An 11,054-nucleotide genomic window follows, 5' to 3' on the forward strand; every position below is an offset into this window, starting at 1 on the left:
CTTGGGTGTTGGAACTCAGGGCGAGGGGCGGATTCGATTGAAGATTGAAGAAAAGGAACATGCCTTGGCCTTGTTATAAAGGGGTTGAATACCAAGAGCCGTCCTCGTGGCCGTTTGGGACTCGCCTTCGATGGAGGGGGCGTGCCAATGGGCGCGGTTGGGTTACCCACGTCCGTATTGATGAGAATCCCGGAATAAGGGGACACGATCTCTGCTTTGACAAGACGTGCCAAGGAAACCGCTTCGCTAAACTCGCTGAGGTGGAATAATAAAAAACGATTTGAGTAAAGGCTTGGCCATGGTGTGACGTCATGCCACGAAATACGTCAGTAGATTGAACTTGTGTAAATATTATTCTCTCTATGGTGGTATATGGAATTTATTTTGCAGAGCCGGAAACTATCCTGGTGTTCAAAATCTTCTATGAATTATTCGGAGGAGGAACCCGCCTTGCAATGCCGAAGACAATATTTGCGCCGGACTCGTCGTCATTGAAGCCTGGTTCAGGGGCTACTGAGGGAGTCCTGGACTAGGGGGTGTCCGGATAGCCGAACTATCATCATTGGCCGGACTCCAAGAGTATGAAGATACAAGATTGATGACTTTGTCCCGTGTCCGGATGGGACTTTCCTTGGCGTGGAAGGCAAGCTTGGCGATACGGATATGTAGATCTCCTACCATTGTAACCGACTCTGTGTAACCCTAGCCCTCTCCGGTGTCTATATAAACCGGAGGGTTTTAGTCCGTAGGATGAACAACAATCATACCATAGGCTAGCTTCTAGGGTTTAGCCTCCTTGATCTCGTGGTAGATCTACTTTTGTACTACCCATATCATCAATATTAATCAGGCAGGAGTAGGGTTTTACCTCCATCGAGAGGGCCCGAACCTGGGTAAAAACATTGTGTCCCTTGTCTCCTGTTACCATCCGCCTAGACACATAGTTCGGGACCCCCTACCCGAGATCCGCCGATTTTGACACCGACACGGGGCCTTGTGATTTGACTGCTCGTATAAATGCGCCGACGACCTGATCGAGGAGGAGCAAAGAACTGTGTGGTATACTCAAGTTTTCCACTGGAGTAGTACCGCGACGGAGGAGCACGAAACACGGCAGCTCAGTGCCATATGGCGATAAAAAATGATCTAATTTGCTAGTCATCTCATTATTAGCATTGTTCTATTCATTCCCTCAAAAAACAAAAAACTATTATTCTATTCATGCCTCGCAGAGAACGTGATACGTGCGGCAAAACACCCAAAGCAAAAGATGAAACACATCAGCAAAAGAAGAAGGAAGATTATCACCCCAAATGATCTAATTCGCCACGGAGTCGTAACTGCTTCTTCATCGCCTCCACGACCTCCATCTCCTTGCGCGTCTCCTCCGCCATCTTCTTCATTCTGTCCATGACGTAGGATTTCTCGACGCGAGCCTTCATCATCTGTTCCACGGCCGCATTACGTACCTTGACAGTAGCCGGGTGCTTGATGCGGAGCTTCGCCAACTCCTCCTTCTGTTCCATGACGAGGGCCTGCAGCATCTTCATCGAGGAACTACTATTCTCATGCAGCATCTTCCAGCCGATCTCGTGGCAGAGCTTCGCCTTGTCCTCCTGAAGTCGCATGATTTTGCTGGTCGCCTTCTTCTCCGAGGCAATGCTCTTCTTCAGCAGCATCACCAAGCCGGCAGTCAACTCCCCCTGCTGATTGAGCTCAGCGGGCATGTCGTTGAGGCTCTCCTTCAGCAACTCCGTCAAGCCTTGGATGAACTCCTTCTGCTTATTAAGGTGCTTATTGAGCTGATCGGGCATGCCGTCGAGGGATAACGACTCCAGCTCTGCCGGCTCGGCATGTTCACCTCCGCGGCTAGGGCGCTCCTGGGAGCCATCGCCTGCCCGTGAGAGATCGTTCGAGGTCTCTGCGTGGTGGCGAGCCCTCTTTTTTTTCCGCAGCCTTGGTTGCCACTCCCTTGTTATGAGTAGTTCTCGACCTAGAGCTCTGCTCACCGGCCAAGGCAACAACGGACGAATAAGAAGCACTTATGAGGAGGAAAGCTAGAGTAATTTTCGGTTAGGTAGTTCCCCTTTTTATAACCTAAGTACTAGCACTAGTAGTACTAATACCTGCATAGTGGGAACACGTTCAGGTTTGGTACGTAGTACTAGTAGGTGTGAGCAGGCTTTCGAATGTGATGGGAACAAGGTAAAGATTAATTGATGGTTTTGGTTTCGAGGCCCGAAACGGCTCCCGATGAGTTTAGCGGAACATAAATTTCAAGTACTACAGTGCTCAAATGCGTAAATATTATGTTACTGTAAAAAATTGGCACAAAATATGAAGGAGACCAATGGAAGTACTACTAGCAACCCACGATTTAACTACTCGCATGCGCGCAGTGGAGTAATAATGTCTTTCTTCCGCCCTCACGTCCACTCAATTTGCATGCGCTGTATTAATTGACCATCAATGAAGTGAACGACTTTACATGCGTCAAATTATCACATGGGGTGGATCTTGGTACAAAATTGCGTCCGCCCGTGTACCCGCATGTGCGTACGAGGGAATGAGTGCGTGCGTGGCGTGTGTGCACATCTTCGCTTCGTGCATGTACTGCCAGTATGACTCAGGGAGGACGAGTACATTCTTCTGGAACCAGCAGCACGTCACTGCGATCAATCCACGCAAGGAGGTCGCGACAATGCCTCCACATGTGCCACGTGGCTTCATGAACTGTAAGAGAGACACTATGTAGCGTGCCATTGGTATTCTAATTTACGTGTTTTGCACATACTCGAAATACTAGTAATTTACACGTGCATTGCACGCATCAGATTTCGCAACCAAATTATGAATAAATACCACACTATAGCATGTAAGCTCTTAGTTATATATGCGTGATGTATCCCTTCGTTTAGTTCTTATAGTTCATCTCATTTAAAATCAAATTAGTTTTTATAAAAAAGCTAAGAATGCGTGAATAGGAAAAACATGAGATTATAGTGGAATGTCGTCTTGAATCCTACAGGATTGTACGAGTGTTTCATTGTGCATAGAAAAAACGCAGAATTCTTTCAAAGAGGTTTGAGTGGATGGGATGTTTCCTATGAAATCTAGTGCAAATGAATCATATGAAAAAATTCCTATGGTTTACAATCCTACGAATCAAACAACCAAGATAGGAAAAATTCCTAATGATTAGAATCCTCCAAAATTCCTTTGAGAATCCTTTGAATCAAAGAAGCCCCTAATCTATTTTATGATTCATGGAATTGTGCGTTGCAAAGCATAAAGTAAAAACAAATAATGGCAATTCAACTAGAAAAAAAGTTTGGGCAGTTATGATATGGAAGATTCTAGAACAAAAGAGAACCACTGTTGTTTTGAGGTTTGTGCATTATGCTTAAGTTCAACCATGGAGTCTGCTAGATTGTACATGTGGCAAAATCCGGTGGGGGGCTAGAAGATGGTGCGAGGGGCCGAGTGGAGGGAGACTATGAAGGAATGCACAAGTGTGAGATCGATATTTAGAGAGAGGGGGCGAACACGTGCGCTGTTGCATGCAGTGGCGGAGCCATGAAAAATAAATGAGCTAGGGGGCCAAGCATTGCTAATCCTTTACGAGGAGGGTCAATTCATGAAATTAAACCTTTTTTAGCAGCAATGGTCTAATGATCACATTCATATTAGCCTCGATATATAGTGATGTTAGGGGGGGACCTTACTGCCCCCTGTCTTCGCCATTTTGCACGCATATGAGAGATGAAGCGGAAGGCATGGATGATGAGAGGGGGACGTTGGATATATAATTAATGTGGGTGTATTAGCTATTTATGTTAATCCTATATAGAGAGGTATAGATTGATCGATGTGGACGTGGGAGAGGTATAGATTGATCGATGTGGACGTGGGAAAGAGGGTGAGACCTCACTGAATATATCGATTGATCGATTTGTGTGGAAAACTATGAAATACCTAGCTATATACACACATACATAGAGGAACATCGATCGTTGCGCATGCACGCGTGAGAGATAAAGAATGACCGGTATGAAGGAGAGGGGGATGTGTGTGGGTGTGTGCCTTCATGGGAGACCGACCTGAATAAAAAGATTGCATGCGTGCGATAGATAATGCCGACTGGTAGTGTGTGTGCATGCATGCACGAGAGAAAGTTAGTGGTACAATTATAAAGATTAGACTACTGTGTGGGTGTAAAAGAATAGGTGAGGTCATAATCAATGTAAAGTTGAATTCAAATATTTGAATAAGAGATCCTGATGTTTGAAACCCATGCATGCATGAATATAACGGAGATCTGCGCGGTGTGGTTTGAAAACGAGCATGTTGTAATGTATACACATTGAACAAGGTCAGACTGATTTGAATTTGAGATACCGATGGCAGACATCATTTGCCCATTTCGCATCCGTGCATGTAATTGGAGATGATGGGCGGCTTTCGCATCACATATCTATATCTATACCCCTATATATATTATATTATATATATTTTTATATTGTGTGCGGGTAACTTTAACTTTGAAAGATGGTCGTTGGATGAGGCGAATCCGATGGTCCAAAGATGGCAAATTTGAGCACTATTGGCCGTTGGATATCATCTAGATTCCACCAGATTTCGCCACATGTATAATTTAGAAGACTCCATGGTTGAACTTAAGCATAATGCACAAACATAAAAACAAAAGCACTTCTTATTTGTTTTAGAATCTTCCGTATCAGAATTGCCCAAATGTTTTTCTACATGATTTGCCATTATTTGTTTTTACTTTATGTCTTACAACGCACAACTCCATGAATCTTAAAAGATTAGCTTTCTTATAAAAACTAGATGATTTTGAATGAAATGAACTATAAGAATTTAACGAACATCTACATCATGCATATATAATCAAAGCTTGCATGCTATAATGTGGTATTTATTCATAATTTGGTTGCCAAATCTCATTGTGCAATGCACGTGTACCTTACTCTAGTCTAAATGGTGTTTGTGTGTGAGTTGTGCGTGTTGAGGTGCAAATTGTCTTTTTTTGGGCTACACGTTAAGCTTGTTCTTCCGAAATTTCAAGCCGCGCCTTGTTATGCCGAAAATTGAAGCTAGCGTCTCTGTCTATCGTGCTGCGAAACTCCCGCCTCTTCAACCCGCGCCTTGTTAGCCCGAAATATTTAAGATATATCTTTGTCTCGTTGTGCTCCGACAACTCCCTCCATCTCAACTCGCGCCTTGCTATTCCGAAATTACAACGCGCGTGAAAACTCCCACCTCCTATGAAATCCTGACACGCGAAATGCCTGTGGTACCCCTGAACCGAAAGAACCGTCTCAAATCGGTGGGGGGTACTTTTGTAACTTACCCCACATTTCGGACAAGCGCGTCTCTAAGCCATGGTTCCCCACTGCCATCCCATCCGCCCACCCATTCGTACACCGAGGCCGCGAAAACCCACGACGAAACCCCACACCCTGCTCTGTCTGCCACCTAGCCAGAGCCTCTTCCCCGGCGACGTCGTCCATAGCAACACCTCGACGTCCCTCATCCACCGTACCGGATGAGGATCCGTCGTCGATCTCATTGTCCTGTCGGTTCAGCCACCCCGTCCTCCACCTCCAAGGAGCTGCCCCGAAGTTCCCCCCGTCTTTCGCGCCACCTCCATTCCCACACCACCGTCTTCACCTGCACCACCGGAAGAGCATCATCATCACCATTTCCTCGGATGAAGCTGCGGCCTAATCGGCGCCACCAAAGAGGTTGTACACTAATCGCCACATTTTCTTCTTGATTCGATCTCACGGTGCTTCCGGTGCTCGGTCCCGAGCCGACATGGCGCGGCTCCATCCACGGCGGCATCGCCGGCCACTTCCTCCACAGCGTCGCTCCCTCAGCGGCGACGTCCACATCAGTAGGAGCTGTTGCTGCTTTAGCTCTCGCTCACGCTGCTGCTCTGCTCTTGCTCTCGGTCCCCTGCCTGGTCTGCTCTTGCTATTGCTCTTGCTCGCACTGCTGCTCTCGCTCTTGCTCTTGCTTGTGATGCTGCTCCGATTTGGCTACACTTCAGTCGACTGAATCGACTTTTGGGTCAGTCGATTTCCAACGGGTGGGCTCGCCGGGGTGAAGGAAGAACCAGCCGCAGCGGGGAGGGGGCTCGCCAGAGAGGTACCCCACTATCTATCTTAGGGTTCAGGATGGGGGCGGTGGTCGCCGACGGTGGCGGGGCGTTGGCGAGGCGGTGGCATGGGGATCGCTGGAGAAAAATCTCGGCACGGGGGGGCCTAGAGGGATGGCCGGGGCGGCGGCGGACTGGCGATGGGGAGTGTTTTTGGGGCGGGCGGGGCGGCGCACTGCCGGCCGCGGGCGGCGGGGGGCTGCTATTTGGCCGGTGGTGGCTGGCGGCTCAGGGGGGGTGGAGGTTGAAGATGAACCACAGGCCCTTGATTTCGTATCCAACGGCTGCAAAACCGACTGACCAAAGATGAAAAAGTCAGTCGACCGACGTGTAGCCTCACCTTGCTAGTGCGTTCAGTTTCGACAACAAAATTCAGTTTCGACAGTTAGGTTCAGTTTCGACAGTTAAGTTCAGTTTCGATAGTTAAGTTCAGTTTCGACAGTTAAGTCCAGAGATGAGTGGCTGATGTATTTTACATCTAGCACTTTGTGGTTATGTATTTTACGTCATGTATTGGAGATGCTATTAGAATTCCACTTAGGTTAACGTTGTTCGTTGTCTCTCTTGTCCTGCTTCAGCCTCGGTGTCGTACAACTCACCGGAGCTGCTCCAACGATGAAACCCTCCATCACAGTGGAGCAGTACCTCGGGCTCCATCTCCAGACGCCTAAGATCTTCTTCCCCTCCTCCGATAGCAAAGTCAGCCGGAGCATCCTCACCGGCCAACCCAATCACGCTGAGATCGACATGGCTTCGCCAAAGAGGTTGTACACTTGTTGCATCTCTTTTTTACTCTACATGTTATATATATTATCCACTGAGCACTCGTAGTAACGGGAAATACGATTATTTTATCCTACTATATGACAAGCAGTGAGGTACCAGGCAACTTAGCTATCCGTGATGGACTCTCTTGAACGCCATCATTATTTATCTCTGCGCGTTTGAGCTGTGCATTTGTCGATGGGCCTGGGAGTTGAGCTAGTATGGCAGTGGCCTGGGTCCAAAGTAATAGAAGTAGCACAAAAACATTTTTTAGTGTAGGATTTTCCTTGCTCAAGCCTGCCTACTAGAATCGCCAGTGCTTGAAAGGAAAAGTGAATGAAAAACATAGGAATTGGAAAGTTTCCTATGGTACTACTTTTCATGAATTTGGTGCAAAGGAATGGAGCAAAGGAAAACTATAGGATTTGTTCCTTTAGTGTCTCCTTGAAAGAAAAACCGTAGGAATTCTAATTTCCACTTCTCCTCCTTTTCATATTCCTATTCATCAAGCACAAGAATAAGAGATAGTAGCATAATAGCATTATAACCGTACATTTTCTTGTGGTTTGACTTAATCTCACCATGCTTTTTTGCATCCTGTGATCTTCCAATTGTTGTGAATCAAACACCCAGATTGGCAGAGATCCTGTGTTTTTAAATTCTCTGTTTTGCACGTGCATTCTTATCCTATTTCTGTCTATTTCCTATCCCTGCATTGTTAGAATCCTCAAATTCAAACAAGCCCTTACTAAATTACTTCTGTTACAAATATGTGTCAAAGAAAACCTTGTGTGGTTTGTTCTGCTCCTGCGGCGCTGTGTTCCACCCCAGCTCAGCTGCTCCAATGACGTAAGGGTTCACCACAGCAGGGATCCGCTCTCCAGACTGTCTTTCGCTGCCTCAGATCTTCTTCCCCGCTGCTGGCAGCCACAACAAATGCATTACCATCATCAACTGAGCAAATGACCCAGAGGACTATACGGGTCCGCAAAAGAGGTCACACTCTTCCGTGTCTGCTTACGTTATGCGTCGCTTAATATGATGACATGCTACATTATCATCGTGTTCACCTATTAGACTCTGAGTCAGGTCCAAACTATTGTTGAAACTTGAGTTTTTAAATGGTTGTGGGGTACATATTGGGCCAGCAATCAGTACTATCTGGTTAATCTCTAGTGTCTACTATGAGTTTCATGTTGGGTGCAAACAAACATTAAAGGAGCCATTATCTATATTTTTTAACTAAAGCTATTATCTGCCTGCTATCATTGGTTTTGGGTCTATCCACAGTTTGCTACCATCACTCTGGATTTGTGCATGCACTCCTTACATAATCTCACTATGTTTTATTCCTATGCATGCCAGTTATTTTACACAATGGAACTGATCATGTAGAGCAAAAGAGACGAGCCTTGCGTGGCAATAAAATTTCATGCAGATGTCGTTCCATGGTGGGTGCAAAGGCAGCCCCCCTCCACCCATTTCAGATGGTAATCAAGAGGAAGATAACTGTTCTGAGGGGGATTCAGAAGGAGAATACCACTCCTATTTACCCCGTGAGGTCTTCGCTCTAACTTGGTATGCTGATGTTGGTAATATCATGCATATGGTGCCTTGCATTGCTTACTGTATACATTAAAGATGTCAGCTGCTTAGTTTAGACATGCTTTGTGTCAATGCCATATGTTTAGTTTCTTTATCGTATATGTGAATCATGCAATGCCATCTTGTCTAGCCAGGCATCATATATGTCAATTTTGCAATGCTACCCTGGTTAGCCAGTCATCTTATATGTGAATTATATCATGCCATCATTCTTTTATTATGTGTTAAATTTGTCAACAATTTTAGTACATTCAATTACTCTTCCTGTGCATCATCCATTCGGCACGGTCATGGAAAAATCTGGAGGGGAAACAAGGTCTTCAGAGCATCCAATGCTATCTGATGAAGCACATGTGTTGCTGGTTACCGATAGCTCCTCAGAGAAGGATTCAGAGATAGATGACCAGTCATATTTCCCCCCGAGGTGCATGCCCTAACTTGGCAGGGTTATGCTACTCATATCGTGCGTATGGTATCTTGCATTGCTATGTCATTTGCTTAGTTTAGACATGCTTTGTGTGAATGCCACCTGTTTAATGTCTAATTACCATATATGTGAATTATGCAATGCCATCTTGTTGTAAGACATTAAATATGTGAATTATGCAATGTTATCTTGTTGCAAGGCATTATGTATGTGAATTATGCAATGCCATGCTGTTTAGGCAAGCGTCATATATGTGAATTATATCATGCCGTCCTTTTTTTGTATTTCTCATTGCTTTTGTCGACAATGTTTGTATATTCAACTGCTCTTCCTGTGGATCAGCCATTTGAATTGGTGATGGAGAAATCTGGAGTGAAAACAAGGTCTTTAGAGCAGACAATGCTACCTGCTGAAGCAGATATCTTGCTGGTTACAGATAGCTCTTCAGAGGAGGATTCAGAGGCAGATGACCAGTCCTATTATCCCCCTGAGGTGTATGCTCAAACTTGGCAGGGTTATATTACTCATATAATGCATATGTTGTATTGCAATGCTTATTTTTTACATCATATACACAATATTGAATGCCATCTCCTTAGTTGACACATCATATATGCAATTGCCCTCTACTCACTTCCTTAGTATATAAATCATATATTTGAATTATGTCATGCCATGATGTTTACATAGACAACATGTATCTGAATTATGGCATGCCAACCCATTTTCTAAAGACATAATATAGTTATATCATCTCATCCTGTTTACATAGTCATCATATTTTAAATTATGTCATTCTATCCATGAATTATATCATGCCATCATGTTTCCATCGACGGCATGTTTGTAATTTATGGCATGCCAACCACTTTAATAGACACATCGTATAGTTATATCATGTCATCCTGTTTACATAGTCATCATATTTTGAAGTATGTCATTCTATCCTGTTTAGTTAGCCATCATACATGTGAAATTGTGTCATGCTATCCTATTTAATTAGCCATCATATATGTGAAATTATGTCCTGCTATTCTGTTTGCTTAGACAACATAAATGTGAATTATTTCATGCCCTGTTTTCTTGCCTACTATCCATTGCACCTGTCTATCTTACAATGTCTGTACATTCAATTACTTTTCTTGTTATCAGCCATTTCAATTGGAGGGAGTGATGGTAGTATTTGTGGGAGTAAAAACACGGTCTTCAGAAAAGATCGTGCTACCTGTCGATGCAGATAGAACCACAGTTGTACTTGCCCAAGAATCATCCCCACCACACATAACCCACACTCATGCAGATTGTACCCCTACCCAGTTGGACAGAGAACCAGCTACCCCCCTTCTAACCCCAACCCCAGTAGATAGACACCTAGTTCCCGTTGACACAGCACCGTCTCCACCACAGAGCATCCAAACACGAGCAGTTAGTAAGGCAACTGCAATGCCCAAATCACGAGGACCACCACTCCGAACCCGAAGTCAACGCTTAAAGCAGAAGAAGAATTCTTCTCAGGTCAGGTTCCGTAGCTATGGTTCATACTACTTTGCTCTTGCATCACTGTATTTACTGATACCAACCAATTTCAAATTTGAAGGATGCAATTGAAACTCCAATGGCGCAACAGGTATGTTTTAAACCTGTTTCTTCAACGTGTTTGGCTGTTTGCTGTTGTAACTTGCTCTATGTTGATTTTAGTTTCAATTGAATAAACAGTTATGTTCTCATGCCATGCACATTACAAGTGTTGTTATTGCTGTGTAGTTTCCCACACTTATATTCTGTCTATGCTGCTTTGTCTTAAATAGATATGATTCGAAGTGTATCTATCTTGATTTGGCAACATAAACTAGAATGATATAGACCATACAGTGACCATACTACATAGATATATGTTTGTTTCATGCTGTTATCCTGTCCACCTTACTACTGAACTGGTTTACCAAAATGAGTTTCATATACTACATTGTAAACCTGAGATGTGTTTGTTTTTTCTCTTTTAGAACGCGGATAAAATATTGGAGAAGAGTACACTGTTATGCAATGGTAAAGGAAGTAATGCAGATAAGGTTC

Source organism: Triticum dicoccoides, chromosome 7B (genome assembly GCF_002162155.2).
Source record: "Triticum dicoccoides isolate Atlit2015 ecotype Zavitan chromosome 7B, WEW_v2.0, whole genome shotgun sequence".
Classification (NCBI taxonomy): domain Eukaryota; kingdom Viridiplantae; phylum Streptophyta; class Magnoliopsida; order Poales; family Poaceae; genus Triticum; species Triticum dicoccoides.